This window comes from Vanellus vanellus (genome assembly GCF_965231255.1).
Source record: "Vanellus vanellus genome assembly, chromosome: 3".
Classification (NCBI taxonomy): Eukaryota; Metazoa; Chordata; class Aves; order Charadriiformes; family Charadriidae; genus Vanellus; species Vanellus vanellus.
The window spans coordinates 111,180,111-111,197,472 of record NC_138907.1 but is presented as its reverse complement, the minus strand read 5'-3'; positions in this window follow the sequence as shown (position 1 = coordinate 111,197,472).

The window sequence follows — 17,362 nt, the reverse complement described above, 5'->3', positions numbered from 1 at the left end:
CTGGGGAAGTGAATTTAAAAATAATTAGCATTTTTAAAAGTCTTAGCATTGTTTATGATTTATTGTTTTTCATCATTTTAATTATTTAATGAACAATTCTCTAGAGCACGTGTCAAGTCTAAACTCTCAATAGGATCAATAATTCTTAAAAAGTGGATGAGGATAACTGGATCTTAAAAATGTTGGTTTGTTTTAGTCGTTCTTGTTCTAATATGTATTTTTATTAATTAATTTGATTAAGTTTAGATTGGTAATGATCACTAATTTTTATTTTGAGGTAGTGGCTTGGTTGCTCACTGGTATCTAGTTTTTCCACAGAATTGATCCAAAATCCTGTCTCTGATTAAAATATGTAATTGTAGCACAGCTAGTTATTTATTCAGCATGTCACTGTTACTTCATGTCATGTTCTAAGTGGAAATTTCTAAGTTTTCAACTTTAGAAGTTAGCATATTGGAAAAGTCATATTGATTTTGGATCTTCTGCTGGGTTTGGCTTAAGATTTTGGTGTGCTTTGTGGAGTTTGGAAAGCTGATTTGAACATATCTCTGAAAAAGCTCTTAGCATATTTGGGGATAAATTCTGGCCCTACTGAAGCTGGTGGCAAGAGTCCAATTGAACATTAGCAGGGTAGGATTTCGTTCTTGCTATAAACCGGGTTTTGACATCCATATTAAGAGGAAGTGAATCACATTCTAGAAGTGCTTATTTTCCCTGTTGACTGTATAAGAAATCTACCGCAGATGTAGCTGAAGTTAGGTGAGGTGAACTCATTTAAAGTAACTGAGCCATACATCTATCTTTTCATTGCACTACAGACATATGAAATATATATAAAACAAAGTCCTCAGAAACACTATTTATACCTGAACTGCTGTATTAGCTATGGTATTGGTTAAGATCCACAATCTCTTTTTTTTATAGAAGGTGGAAAAACACAATACAAGAAGAGATTTCTAATAGAAAGAGCTTAAGTAGGCTTAAGTACCAACCAGGCTAGCAGTTAACGTATACATATACAAATATGTGTAGGGAAATAACTACACAATCGTCAATAGATAGAGAGTGCTCCCATGTGACCTTTGGTCATTCTGTTGTCACACATCTTCGTATCTGAAAGTTTTAAGGTTGGATTTGAAGGTCGACAATTAAGTGGTAAGGGAGTTTTTATAATAGTATCAGTGTAAAAATTAAGCCTGAAATAAAATATAAGACAGGAACAGAATGCAAGTCTGGTCTCCTAACACTGGGAAGTGGCAGGGTGAATTAGAAATGGTCAGCTTTGTTTGCAAGACGAGCAACTTGTTTCTCGAGCTGTTTCATGGAACAGCAAATGGATGGATGCAGAAAGAGAAATAATAGAAACAAAGTGATGATTCAAGAACAGCATCATTCTGAATACAGCAAGGTGTGCTAAAACTGCATGTCTTAGTTTGAAAATAAAAGATGTCACTGCATTTGAGACACAAGTTTTATCTTCATATATGGGTTGTAAATACTGTATTTTAGGCTTATTATTTGGCTGTAGTCTTGATGCAAAGAGCTAGAGGAGAAAACGTGGAGCAGCGGAGGTAGTCTGGACAGACTCTGAGTGAGATTTTAGTTCAGCTAAAAAAGAGAAGTTTAGAGTACAAGTGCAGATCTGTGAAACATCATAATAGTGATGCTGTGAGAATTTCTGTTTCCTCTGTGGCATAAAAAAGGGCAAGAGAAAGGAATGAGGGACAATGTCTTAGGGTTACCTGAAGAAATTTAGGGAGAAACAAGAATACAGCAGATACAGTAAAAATGAACAAAGAAACAAAAATATCCAAGAAGAGACAAAAGAGAAGAACAAGGGGAGATCTAAAAAAAATAGAATTGGTGACAGTGTTCCATGTAGCTGGCAGGTCTGGGAAAATGACAGTGCAGTACTTGCTCTAAAATTTTGCTAAAAATGATCACTTCTTAGCTCTAAGGAGACTCAAGAGACTGCAATGGATGAATCTGTATTGATGATGTATGAGAATACAGGAAGCAAAAGGACATCTAATGGTGATTGTAAATATCGTGCAATAAATTAGAGATTAAAGGAAATGAAATTATAGAAGGACTAGGAAATATGATTTTTTTCTCAAAAATAAACTTGACTAGAATATTTAGTGTTGTAATCAGGGAAAAGCAAGATTAGTGTGAAAGGGACATTTTAAGTTGTAAATGATGGAAAGACAACTATTGGACCTTTGAAATAGGTCAAAAATTGGGAGAGATTAAATAAAAGGAGAGAGAAACTTCTGTATCTGTAACAAGAGAGCACGGACAAAAAAACAAACTGAAAAGAGAATAAAGGAGGGTTAAATCCTGTATGTGTTGGAAAGGACTAACGGGTCCTATGCAAAGAAAGAAGTTGAGGCAGAAAAAAAGAGAGGGTCAGAGATGGAGTCAAACAGGGAGAAATCATCTTAAAAAAACATTATGTGTGCCCTTGCATCAGATTCATTTAATTACAGATATTAATGTACCTACATGGCAAAAGTTAAATATTTCATCTTACTACACTGTAAACGAAAACTTTTTTCCTAGGAAAGGAGAACAATCATTATTTCGTTTGGCACTCACTTTAATAACATTAATCATGGTGAACTCTTTTAGTATTACTGTGAGTATAATATAATCCAGTAGGAATTCCACTGTAATTAAACTAATTTCATCCATATTTTTTACTTTCTATTGACATTTTCTTTTCTTTCTGATCTGCTTACAGCATGCATTACACATTCATTACAAAGGTCAGCATAGTCTAATGTATTCGATATAAATTTTTAAATGGGAAATCAGACAGTTTAGAAAGTAAAGGCATATTGTCTCTATTGGCTGGTAATGACATTTCAAATTTAAATATCCTCTAATTCTTCTTCATGGCAATGCAGTGTTGTTTTAGCTCCGCAGAGACTCAGTGCTTCTATCCAGACCATTCTAGTGACTAAAGAAAATTAGATTCATCCTTGTCTGGACAAAGAAGCGAGAACATCCATATTTCTGTTTGATATCTATTAGGTTTTCTCAGAAGTGAATTGAGTTGAAAGTGTCTGTGTACCACTTCTAACATACCTTTAAGAAGCTAAACTCTGTAATCTTAAAGTGCTTTCCTGCCTTCACCAATCAACACCAAGACAGTGGTACTTCTACAATCTCACATCTCACCTCCATGGTTGCTGAAGGCAAGCCACACCTGGCATAGCTACCTGAATTCCAACTTTGGTTTTGTGTCTTAAGAAATAGACAGAGGTGGACATGGATATGGTTAGGTGAAAGAGCTTTTTAGGCTAAAAGAATCCTTGCTCTGATATAACAGGTATAACCCCAGAGATTTCCCGTGTGTTATTACAGACTCAGTAGCACGGGAGTTGGCATTGTACCTGCGGAGTTCAGGGTAAACGGTGACTTACAGTAAAGATTTAGAAAGGCCTCCGAACACTGAATGCAGCTATCCAGTAGAGAGAACAAAACCCTGAAGTAAAGAATCAGCATCCTCCTGAGATGACATGTTCTGTGTCCTGGAGATGATAAAATTAAACTTATGATCTAATGGAAATAAAAAACATTTCAGAATCAGAATGACTCCAAAACATTCTGATAGGCCTTGTATTTTAGCTCCGCAGTGACAGCTGACATGGAAAACTATCAACACCGGTTACATAGTGAATACTGACAGCTAAATAAATTTGTGGAAACAGCTGCTAGACAAATATCTCTGTTTGGAAATCTAGGTCATTCAGTCACAGTTATGAACTCTATTAGAAATATATTAATCTTCAACCTGCAGTAGACCCAGAGGAGCCTTTTTTCAAAGGTGGAGCAGTGACCCATTTCTTTCCTGCAATAACTGAGTAGCTAGAGAACACTGGAAAGAGGAAATTTGGGTTATAAACTCTTCTTGACCAGATGAGGGTTTTAATCCATACCACTTACATCTCAGGAACGTGTCCTAATCACTTCAGTATGGGATATCTGGGGAGCAAAAGAAGCGCAGCATCCCTCTGTTGTCAATGAGGTGGACACGGAAAGAGCAGAAAAATGCCACCTTCCCATGGGAAGGAGCAGAATGGAGTTCCTGATCTTAGTCCTTGAAATGTTTTCTATATTATTCTTTTCAAAGAAAACAGAAATGGTGGGGTTTAAATCTCATATTAAGATGTCTGCATTTAGATGTCGTCACATAGGTGTCTATAAGCAATCTTAGGTAACAAAACTTTCCCTAAAGCTGATGGAGCTGTAGTCAACATAGTCAGCAGGACCCCTAGCATAGTTGACCAAATGCCTACTCTAGGATCAAGCAGATCACAAAGTTACATGATCCCAGGTCTCCTGTGGACACTGACATCTAATGTCTTAATCTGTAAACTGATTGCCCCACTTCCCCTGAGACTCCCAGAAGGAGGAGGTTTCCCTGCCCAGTGGCTACCGTGAATTTCCTCCCTGCCCTGCCTCTTTATACCCCATGTCTCTCATGCACCAAACTCCTCCGCAGTAATGGTTTGAGGGAAAGGAACATGGGCTCCTCAGGCAGAAAATGCCAGTCTGGTGGTTTGGGAATTTGGGAGCTGCATAGAGAAATCTGCTCAGGCTGAGGAGGGTCTTGACTCCAAGCTTGATAGTTCCCAGGTAACTGCTACGCACCAGGTAAAAGATGGGCTTTGACAACTCCTTTAGTCGGTAGGCAGATAGATCAGGGGCACGTACTATAATGAGAAGGTTTGGTACACAGTTAACAACCCAGTCTTGGAAGCTGGGCAGGATGCCAGTGTTTGTCTGCCTAAACCTGAAGCACAGAAAAGCTTGGCAAAAAAGTGTCTCTTTTTGCAGTCTTTGGGTTCGGGGTTTCGTTTTTCTTTTTTTTTTTTCTATTTTTTTTTTTCCCTTTTAAAACCTTACAGTCTATATTGGAAAATAAATGGTCATTTGCTAAGTTGGTTGTTCATGGAAGTCAGGTGCTTGCACTGAAATTTACACAGGATTTAGGAGAGCTGTTCTATCCTAGCAAGTACAGACTTAGTAGAACTGGCTTATAAATAGAAATGGTTTTGTGTGTTATTTTCTGGAAAGTGTATATACACATAAATACACATATACGTGTCTATAAACATATTTGTCTTTTGAAAAAGTTACACTGCAGATCCAGCTTTTTCTTTCTTTGTTTTACATTTGTCCACAAAAAAAAAAAAAGAAGCAAAGTAGTTCTGTAAGATAATAGTTCATAGTTATTTTGATAATTGTTTCAGTGTTCAAAGTCAGCAATCGTGCCTTACCACTACTCACTTATACTGCAGCTACGATGGGGTACTTCTGCTACAAGCCAGGTATGCAGCAATCTGGAAGTGGTGCAAATAGAATCAAAGCACCAGAGAACTAATAGGAAAAAAAAAAAAAAAAACTACTATCAGGAATTATTTCAGCACTGAAATTGAACCTTTGAAGATGAATGCCAATGAAAACATCACTGTGAAAGATTTTCTTAAGCGTTTCTAGAAGATTAGAAGCAGAAGGATTTGATGTGCCTGTAAGGATAATAAAGCAATGCCTTATTCTAGCAGAGGTGGTAGGAAATACTGTTCCTGTGATTCATGCCGGTGCAAAGCATATACAATTTGCCCCATTTCCTATACCTACTTGAAAAAGTAGGTCTTTCAAAATGCCTTTCAGTAGAAGTTTTGATATCACTGACTTGTCAAACAAAAAATCATAGATGAAAACACTGTTTCTTCAGAACTAACTCTTCAAGCAGTTTAACCCACAAAAAATGTGTCCTCCACACCCTTAGACTCAGGCATTTTAAAATTCATGGCTGTTTTTTTCTTGCATTTACTCTTCATGTAGACTTCTAGATGTGCTGAGTCTCCTGAGTATTTACTGTCTTCACTGGAAATAAGGGTGCCTACACCTTACCATTTCTCATCTTTATGTCATTCATACAAGGTATCACGCAAACAATTTAGGGCAAGTAACAGAGCTCACAGAGAGCCAAAGTACAGGAAGATCAGCAGGCAAAGCCCAGGAACTGGAAACAGTGAAGTTAATTTATCCTAAAGCACATGATTTTTTGAGCAGAGAACCAATGAAGTTGGACTCCTGTAGTTTTGTGTCTCATGGCTGCATTTTCTGTTGTCCAGGGAGGTGAGTAATGTGGAAAAGATCTTCCTTTGATGAAGGTCTTTGTAACATCTCTCTTCTGTGTGTGTTTTCTGGCTTAACATAGCAGCCTTTTTCTCAGTTAGGAACATTAACAGAATAATTTTCCTTTATCTCGATGTTTTTCCTGAAACTTGTAATAACAATATTTTTGAGCTTTCAACCTTCTGCCAACATGGGTTCAAACTGAATAATGACTTCTAAAATCATTAGTGAGCACATGTAGTTGAGTAGACATACACACTCATGCACATAGACAACCAAATGAATTAACTATAAGAATCATGATCTTAAAAGACATGAAATCCACAACAATATTGTTTATGGGGAAAAAAAAATCCAAAGAACAACCAACCACAGTGTAATGCACAGAAATCCTAGGGGACATACAAGAAGAAAGCGATAATTCCTATAGAAGGTTATGCATGACAAACCATGGCAAAATTCCCATATAAAATGGCAATGATAAACCAACATAGTTTAAGGCACTGTAGAAAAACATACATGAAACAAACAACTTCCCCCCAACACCTCAAAGCCTCCTCAAGACAGAAAAAAAGCAAACTTTTATGTTCAGGTTCTTCTGAAAATAAAGCTAAAATACAACATCTTACTAATCACAGGAATGGAAAATGTAACAACAAAGTGAAGACAGTTCAGATAAGCTAAAAAATTAAGTAAGAGTGGGAAAGAAGAAAAATTAAATACATTCTGTAGAGAATAGCCAACAGTGGCAGAGAAAGAAGTGTAGTCTTGATATTGTTCCAGCTACTCTCTCTGAGATGTTGTGCTATTTGCTCATCATAAATTGAAAAGCCATAAATAAGATATATTCTATTTAGTATACCCAGTCTCTTCAGCTGTCAGATCAGCAAAAGAAAAAAAATGTTTATCTTCTTGTTTTTCTCAGCAGTTATAATTTACAGCATGCAGTACTTTGCGTGTGATTCTAGATGAGAGTAGTTACTGCAACTAGTGGCAAGTATTATGCATACGAACAGTTCATTTTCATCAGATCATTGGTGTAAGAAACCCTAAGACAAAAAGCACCCTTTTGTCTAATTGGTAACACAAGAACCAATTAGGAGGAGGTTTTACAGGATTATATCATTAACCAGTAATGATACAGGTACATAGCAGTACATGAAATCAAATGTGGAGGTGAATAATTTTCACTTAAAAAAGATCACTTGTAAAAAAAAATTGGCAGGCTGATGAGTCTTTCAGTCACAGAAGTAGCCTGCCTCTTGCACGATTAAAACGTTTGGCTAAGAAATACAAAACTTCATAAAATGTGTATCATTTTACAAGGAGGAAACCAAACTGTAGAGTCTTCAAAAGGCTGCAACACACACATCACATAAGTCTTAAATGTGATTGTACATTGTCTTTTTTAAGTGTAAAACAATTTTCTGATTAATTTACGAAGCAATAAATGAATACTTAAGACTTAGCTTTGTGCTTTGAAATGCAGTCACTGAATGTCCTAAATAGTAAATTAGCACCCGTTGCACATTCTTAAGATGAAAACCTGTAATTCCTTGTAGAGGTATCTTTGCCCTGTCAAACTAAACATCCTCTCTGTGATGATGATTAGGTGGAAAATTCATTGTCCAGGTGCTGAGTTCTGCTTGCTAAAAAAATTAAGCAAATCACTAAGCTGCTGCTGCTATTGTAGTCTAATCATTGGTTTTCTACAGTAAATGACAAGCCTGTTTTCCTGCAAGTGGCAGCAGCAGTGGTTTGCGTTCTTCCTTTGTGCTTCCACAAGGCTTAATTGTTCTCATGTTCTGACAATAGTAAGAACCCCACATGACCCAGCTCGGATTGAACAGTTAAGGATGCTATTGCATTTTTATAGTGACATGGGTAGCAATAAAATTAGCAAAGTCCATTCGTGCAGCAGCCAGAATTTTAAGTCTGTGCTGTCTTTATCAAAATAGAAAATTTGTTTGAAACAGGTATTTTTCTATTCAGAAAACAGCATGTGATAGGTGAATGTTTTCAAGCTGGAAATTCCAGTATGAAATCAGAAAATTTCAAATGACATTAACAAATTATGTCCTCCAGAGAACTGCTGGTTGTTACCATGTCACACATCCGTGGCCACTCAACATTTCATGATGCCAAAAAGGCAAATTTCTTCCAGCTGTGCAAAATATCATGCATAATTTGCAAGTGAACGGTTCTTATGCCATTAAAAATGGTGATTCAGATTCTTTACAGTATGTGAAACACAAAACAATCACACAAACAATAAGAGTTTTCAGTATAATATTTTAAGTTCTCATGCAAAACTTAGACAAGAAGCAGAAGTTCTTCCAACAGCATGGCGTGGACATCACCCTTTCTTGCTGGTGCTCAGATTTGGTTTGAATATGAACAGGCAGGAAAGGAGACCTGAAACCAATGTACAATTCATCCCTTGAAAAAACTTAGTTTGGTGATATGTTGCTGCCTGTGACCATATAGGATTATATCTGCACACCTCCGGCGCTTGCCTGGATACAGCTGGATATGTTTAAGTGGTCTGTTTCCAAGAAACGCTGAAGAACACAAGACAGACTGATGCCAATAGGTGTTTGCAATGAAGCCTCAGCATATATGTAGTCTCCTGCTTTTACGCAGCCAGTCCTTTTAAATGCTGTCCTCTCAGTCTCTCTCTCTTAAATATGCGAACAAGGAATAATGACATTTAACGTGTATGTATATCATGTAAGACTTGTATATTGTATAAGATTTGTATAAGACTTAATGAAAAGGTATTTAGAGCTGGCTTTGAAAACATAAAAAGTCTTAAAAGCTGCCTGAGAAAAAACTTACAGGGAATTTAACAGGATTAAAGCCAAAACCCAGAAATTTCTCTGACAAGGTGTAGTTAAGGAATATCACTCCAGTTTCCAAAGTTAAAGACCATATTTTTTGTGTGGGAGAGGAGGCGGCATGAAAGGGAATCTGCCTGTCTCCTAGTCAGTTCCTCCCTAATAACTTTTGAATGTGTTACTAATTGCAACCAAATTGCACAGAGGGATAGTTCTCTCAAGGATATTAAGTTCCCGCATGTTTCAGTGACCAATACCACAGAAAGCTTTAATCAGAGCTATCGTTGTTGGAGCCCAGAGAATCAAAAACCAAAACTGTAGGAGAGAGGGCTGTATTTGTTCAATTACCTAAAGAACTGCACTGTTGTTGAACTGTACAACCAAATTACATACATAAATGAATTTGATATGAATTTAAATTCTGTAGGACAGTGAAAAAGAAATGAAAAGGTTTATTTTTGTTATATTCCTGAGTCCCTTTCTTCTGTTCATTATAATGTGCCATTGTGAGCCTGTTGATAAGGTGAAATGTGCTGACATTCCTTCCACGCGCTCTGTTCCCTGTGTCTCATCTCCTCTGAATGCCCGCACTTCTCTCTTTAAAATAATCTCCGATGGAATCACTGTAAGCATTTTTGTATCTAGCTGTTGCAATAAACTACTTGCTAGATTTTTACCCGATAAGCAAGGAGCAGAGAACAACAAAAAGTGTTGAACTGTATTTTTCCTCCTTTTTATTGCTGCACTGCTAAAAACCCATCTCACTCAACCCAAAACTTGTATTCACTAGTTTTGATGAAACTTCGCTAGTAAGGTTGGTCAAAAGAGAGGTTTCATACTGATGTTACTATTAGCCTAGGTACCAATGCAAAGAGTCGTTTATGGCAAATGCAAATTCAGGCACTTGCTTTTACCTCTTGACTGTCCTTAGGCTGATTCTTTAAACCCACTGAAAGAACTCAGTTCTTCCTCTTGTAGAAAAATTATACTCTCAGAATTTTTACATTATTTGTGAGATAGAGTCGATCTTTCTTTGTACAGCAGTAATAATGATTGTGGCTTTAGGAAAACATATTTGCTGTGAAATTGCCACATGATGCCATGGATGACTGAAAAATTGGTAAATAAATGGTCTTGAAAAAAATATCACTTAAAGTAAAGCACGTTCTCTTTGAGCGCTATAAAGCATGCGGACACCTCACCCAAAGCGAAATTTTAGCTGAGGCATTGCAAACAGCCTAAATCCACCCTTCCTATGAGCTCATGGTTCAATGGATGCTTTCATGTTTTTATATTAACTCTTAGAATTCTTTGTATGCAAAAACTTGTATAAAGATTGTCAGCTTTTAAAAAGAACCTTTCCAAGATTTCTGGGAGACTTGCATAAGCAACATATCCAGTCCTCAGAACAATCCCATAAAATGAATAAACTTTGACATACAAGTGCCTATCACATCTTGAAAGTGTTTAGCTTTTGAGAACAGTTTGCAGAAGACTTTTTTCTTATATGGAACTTTCAGCCATTTTCCCATCCAAATACAGGGGACAAATTTTATTATTAGAAAAACCCGTGCAACCCTCACAAAATAAAAATAAAGGTGTTTTGGAAGATAGAAGTTTAGTTCTTTATGTTTGTGTCAGTAGCAACACTGAGTTCATAAGAAAGACTTACTGAAAACTCCAGTTAGGAGTGAAGGAAGAAGACCTACGGGGCCTGCGAAGCTTGTATTTCCTAAATTAGTATTCCCAAGTTACAGTTTGTCTACTTTCAAATCTGCGTAAAAACATTAAGATAGAACACATTTAATAAACAGAAAACTTTATTTCACAGTATCACAGTATCACAGTATGCTAGGGATTGGAAGGGACCTCAAAAGATCATCTAGTCCAATCCCCCTGTCGGAGCAGGAACACCTAGATGAGGTTGCACAGGAAGGCGTCCAGGCGAGTTTTGAATGTCTCCAGAGAAGGAGACTCCACAACCTCCCTGGGCAGCCTGTGCCAGTGCTCTGTCACCCTCACTGAGAAGAAGTTTCTTCTCAAATTTAAGTGGAACCTCTTGTGTTCCAGCTTGAATCCATTACCCCTTGTCCTATCATTGGTTGCTACTGAGAAGAGCCTGGCTCCATCCTCATGACATTCCCCCTTTATATATTTATAAACGCTAATAAGATCACCCCTCAGTCTCCTCTTCTCCAAACTAAAGAGACCCAGCTCCCTCAGTCTTTCCTCATAAGGGAGATGCTCCACTCCCTTAATCATCTTAGTTGCCCTAATCATCTTAGTTGCCCTTGCAATAGATAACCTGAGGTGAAAGTGCCCAGCACCTATTTCGCACAGATGTATGTATTGCAAAGGACTCGTGGAGGTTTTAAACCTTGTCTGAAACCATGTCTTAACATGATAGGATCACGTTAAAATCCTTGACTCCCCAAACCTATTCCTCCATTAAAATGAACATAATAATCCACTTGGAGTTAACAGGCTACAGGCCAGTTTGTCTTCACAGGGTCATAACTTTTATTTATGGAAGATCTTTTCCAGAATCTCAATTTAATAAAGACCAGGAACTGGATAAGGTTAGTGCATATTGAGGACAAAAGAGAAGTACACCTGGGGAGTGGCTGGTTCCTTATGCTTAGTAATTTTGTTGTATAAAGTCCTTATATTTTATATTTTCATACTTCTTTATACTGCAAGGCTCCTGGAGTACTGAACAAAGAATAAGGATTCTGGAACATATCAGCACTATTATCTGTCCACCCATAGAGAAAACAGTCCAGAAACCAGTTCTATAAATATTTGGTTTTCTTTATATTGCTTTCAGTAATTCAGATTCACAGATTAGAAATCTATTGCACGTGAAGACACCTAAAACAATATTTTGAATTCTGCTGTCATGGACACTAGTGGCTTTTTGACCTTTTGACCATTTCAAATTTCTGCTCCCACGACAGTACTTGGTGGCAAGTCTTTAAAACAGGTAGTACATCTCTGTCTTCAAAAATGTGACTGCTCGTCATAGTGACCCTCACAAATATTACTTGCTCCAGGACAGAGGAAGCGGTTAGGAAACATCACACAGTACCTTGTCCCAAAATAAATTATCTTGCTAGACATTTGGAGTTTTCTTAAACAATGTAAGCTTTTAATAATAAGTAGATTACCAAAATGAAAAAACATAAAACATAAATTATCAAACATCTAAGCACAGACTTCAGATTCTATCTAGAAGCCTGGCAGAGCTCCTTTACTCTATTAGTTACAGAGAGAACCAATGATTTAAACCAGTTCTGATCAGTTAGGAGTGGTTTTTAGGATATTCTATGATTTTTCTCATGACAAGGAGCAGTTGTCCATTGGAATATACTGTTACTAGGCCTATGGCATTTATCTAAACATCTCTTTTCCCACCAATAAATTTTATCCAGGCAGAAGAGAGAACTTTTGCTATTTTTCTAGGAAATTCCTGGCGTAACACAACAGCCCAGTCAGGGCTGTGGCTATAAATCCTTGGGCAGTGGATCATAGCGTGTGTTCAGGTCAGCTCTGCTGGACTTGCAGGGATTGGAAGACATCCAGGACAAGGAGGTGCCTATGGTTCATTTGCTGTTCAGATGCACAGTGCCTGTGTAACCAAATTGCATATTCTGGCTGTATTGGAATCGTTGCACATCACTGTGTAGCTTACCTGTCTGATACATATGGAACATATTTGGATGCACAGAACAAACACAGGTCCCCCATAAAGCAATGCCCGGTGTGTTGGATAAACCCCAAACACATCAGATACAATGCTTTGTGCACGTGCGCCTATGTCTATCCAAGAAATTCTGACATAAATATGGGAGCCTCCTGTGTATAGCAAAAAAATGGCAGGCATGATCACTGTAAATTTGACATCCATTGGTGCACATTATGGGCTTCGCCTAAAGTGGATATTCTTTTCTTTTTTCTTTCTTTTTTTTCCCCCCTTTTCTTCTACACCTTGGGCACTATATCTTACTTGGGTTTTGGTTTTGTGTGAATTTTCAGTAATAAATGTTCACTTTAACTCCCCAAAAATGGCTCAGAGCTATGAGGAGTTTGATAGCTAAAAGCCAACTGAGAGATTAATAACTAAACCGAGGATCTTCTTAAGGCAAACAATGAGAATGCAGAAAAGGAAATGTCAGCCTATACAAAATGATGACTTAAATTCAGTTTAAGAAACCCCCATAACAGGATTTGCTATAAATGGAAGAAAATTGTCCATCTCCCTGGACCTATTGTTACAAGTTCAGAAGAACAAACTTGTTGCAAGATTACGGTCAAAGACATAATAGGGAATCAAATGTCAAGGAGATGTGTAAAAGTTCGAGAGTAGAAAATCAGGGTAGCACTGACTATGGGTTTAAAGTAATTAGTTTTTCATTCCATTTGTCTATGGCAGGAAAGCTATTTACCAAAAATGTATTAGATTCTAATATGATGTGGTGGTTTTCAAAAAAATTAAAAATAAAAAATCAGTGAAGCAGATAGTGTATCACATTTGAATCTAATATAATTAAGTTTCTTTCCAATAGGAAATCCATGAGAGATTTGAATCAAAAAACTTTCAAAGTCCTTTCCACAAAGCTCTGGCTATCTATTGTGACTATCAAAGGACAGTTTCCTCTGCTGGCTGAAGGACTGAAAACTGCTTTATGGAATTCAGACTTTACCTTAAACTTTGATCTGCTTTAATCTTTCATCTCTGCTAGAAAAAAGCTTCAAAATAAAAAAAAAAAAGAAAAACACCAACCGGAATCACTGTTTGAACTACAGCTCACTATAGATTGGAAATAAGTAGTAGGCATAAAAGAAACATTGCCCTCAACTGTGCGTAAAGGCAGTTTGGCACAGACTGTAATCTCCCGAACTGTACAACTAGTATCCTGAAACGGCACCCTGTTTGCTGCAGCATTTTTCCAAAGCAATCACCTTAAGAAGAGAAGTATTTTCTGTGTCCAGTGACTTTTGTAGATTTTTCTGGTTTTACCCTCATTTAAGGCAGCATTTTTTTCTGAAGAACTTACCTAGTAAAACAGGCAACATCTTTGGGAGGTATCCGGAGCCTGAATAGCCCGCTATTGAACCCAGAAGACTGGCTTCTGGCTATAGATGATACTGAAGCTCAGGAGCAATGTATGGGAACAAAAGTGGACAGACAGAGGAGATGCAAAGCGATGTGTTCCCAGCTCCTCTGAGCCTAGGCAGCCGCATTTACTGCCAGCTAGAACCACAACTGTGCATTCAGGGTTAGTAACAGCATGTTTTGGGAGTTCAACCAGAGGCAAACCAACATGTGGGATCGCTACGGCCCTAGCTTCTTCTGCGAAGAAGGGATGGAGTTTGTCAGTAACTCTCAGAAGAAAAGGGCTTTTTCATCAGACAGACTACTAACTTATCTAGGATTCACGATGAGTCAACTGGACTCCAAGGATCCAAACTGCTTTGAAGATTATGGCACAGGAGGGAGGAGAAAGAGAAAGTTTTAAGCCAAAAAAAAAAAAAAAAAAACCAACCCAAAAAAAACCCCAAAAGTACAAAGCTCTAACTAAGTTTTTAAGTTGTTTTCTGGCTCAGATTATATTGTTTTTTTCCCAGTTTCAATTCATTTGTTTTTATCCAGGGGACAGTCTCTTATATAGGCTTTTTGGCTTCATTATGATGGGACTGACTGGCTTGGAAAATGGGAGACACATCAAGGTGTTACTGCCATTCTCAGGGCAGATAAAGCCACAGCATTTGGGCCATCTATCCGTCCTGTGTCACCTCTCAAAAAGGAGAAAAGCAGCACAGATACGCATGCTATCCTATAGATTGGGGTTTCTGGAAAAACATACATTTTGAAATACCTGGCTCAATGACAGTATTTCTAAGAATTCCATATGTATATAAAAGCTCGCTCCTCAGCCCAACAAAGCATTGCTATAGTGAACAGAGGGAGGCCCGACATTACAAATGGGAACAAAATACTCCAAAATGAGACTATGGGATGGAATTTCCGCTGGAGCCTTTTGTCATTTATTTTGTATGGTCTAAATTAACCAATTAAACATCTCAGAAATAAAATTATTTGGCCTGTAAACTGTGTAGAATAAAATGTTTGAATAGCTGGGTTCTATAAATCAACCTATGTAATATAAGACACTAGTCCTGTTTTTACCTACCCTTTTAAAGGATTAACAGGGAACTGGCAAGAAGAACAGTAATGTTGATATGAGCTTCCAGCTGGGATTGATTACAGGCTGCAGCTTAATGCAGTAATGTTTTGTGCTAGCACAACAGTTTAACTAGAGAGTGCTCACAATGCATATCCCCCACCTTCTGCCTCGTAAGTGGTGATATAAAGAAACCAGCTAATTTTGTTGTGATTCTGACCTTTGATCTGTTAAATCCCCAAATTAATTATCTAGCATGCACGTGATCTTCTACTGCTTAAATTAGGGTACATTTGTAGAACACATCTCATGTTAATAGCTTGTTTCTAGGCAAGTCTTTGCCCTGGCCCCGTCCTTATCCAAGCCCATAGGACAGCGTGAAGTGGACAGAGTAGGCATAGAGAGAGGTTGTAGGTGTCATTTCCTTACCGGTGGGATAAAGGTTAAAACAATATTGTGGAATTTAAAATCAAGAATTGCAGGGAGTCATCAGTCTACCCTTCCTACAGATTACTCAATGTAAACAGAGAAAATTAAATATAAGGTAATGTCAGAAGTACAATTAATGCTTTGCTTAGTGGGCTGAAATATCTGGAAGTTGTTTTTATCATGAGAGAAATTCCTGGGATGAAATCACAAGGCAGGAAGTGTGTTGTAAGATGTGTCAACAGATACTGCAGTCTAGGACAATGAGGATCAACTGTTCTTGTCTAGTTATTAATATTTCTGGAGATATTTTTAATAGACATTTTTAGGCTGCCAAGCTTGAAATGATTTATTTCTGAATATTTCTGATTTGGAGGAATCACATGCTGTCCAGAAAGTCACAGAAAATGCAGAACGCACAGGAAAATGCCAAAGTAAAATTCAGCACATCATAAGCAACAAAGCATTTGTCATTATCATCACAGTACCCACTGTGGAAATTAAAGGTGACGTTAGGGTCAGTGATGATCTGGAATCTTGGATCACTTTAGCTAACTCTAGATCTAGTAGTAGCAAAAATGAAATGCACCCTTTTCTTCTGGAACTTAAGGCAGATGCACAGTGTGGAAAAGGGCTGAGTTTCATGTGGAAAAAATATAAAAAGTGTAGTGCTTCATGCTGATATCCTTTTGGATGCAAAATCCATTATTTTACTCTTACAATTTCTTGAAAGAAAGTGCCCAGGGTTTCAATTTGAATCAATCCTGTCAATCCTTTCACATATGTTAAATAAACTTAAGAACATGTGTGGAATCACAGGTCAATCAGGCAACGAGGATGGCTGAGCCTTTGGTTTATCTGCGCTTCAAAGGTCTGGGGCAGAGCTGAGATACTCAGAGATTTCTGGGGATGGGCCGAGGTAGAATTGCAACGGATGGGGAAGTCAAACACAGATGCAGAACACTGAACTTCGGCTGTGTGTCGGACATTTTGGGCTTGGCTGTTTTATTTCTGTTTAAGGGCTGCTTCACGTACCTGAGTCCATGGGATGTAGACCTACCCGAATATAAGCAGAAGCAGTATGGCAGAGACGTTCTAATAATCAAGTTTTTCAGTCTATTAACAAACCTAAGGATTTACAACAGATAATCATTCAAACTTTTTGATGCATATATGCAAGTTTGAATCCTTTGTGGAGGGGAGAAAAAGTTAGTTATGAACACATCACAAACTGCATATATGACTTAGATGTTTTCTATGTATTGTCTGTCAATATGGGTGCGTTTGGGCAAAAAAGTTTTTTTTGGTGAGATATTCATGGGAGTTGACTTGAAATAGAACAAACAGCACAGGAGGAAATTATAGTGGGGATTTCTATATCTTTAAGAAATGTGAGGACCATCATCCTGTACAGAGGTCCATTTAACAGTGACTGCAGGGATGCAGTGCTCTCAATTGAGGTTCTCAAGGTGAATTGCAGGCCAAAGGGATTTTAAACATACTCGTTCTGAAATATTGTATATATGGGGCCCTTTCTCACCATAACTTGACCAAGCTCTAACACTGACCATTTATCAGCCCACAGTATCTACCACATGTGTTCATACCGTTTGGAAATATGATTCTGCACAAACAGAAAATAGCAAAGACTGGTGTTGTCTTTAAAAGTGGTAAGAGAAAACGGAATTGATAAATGTAACCATCATAACTAATAATGCATACTTGAGAACAAATGAACGATGGCTGTTTTACAAAGAGCTA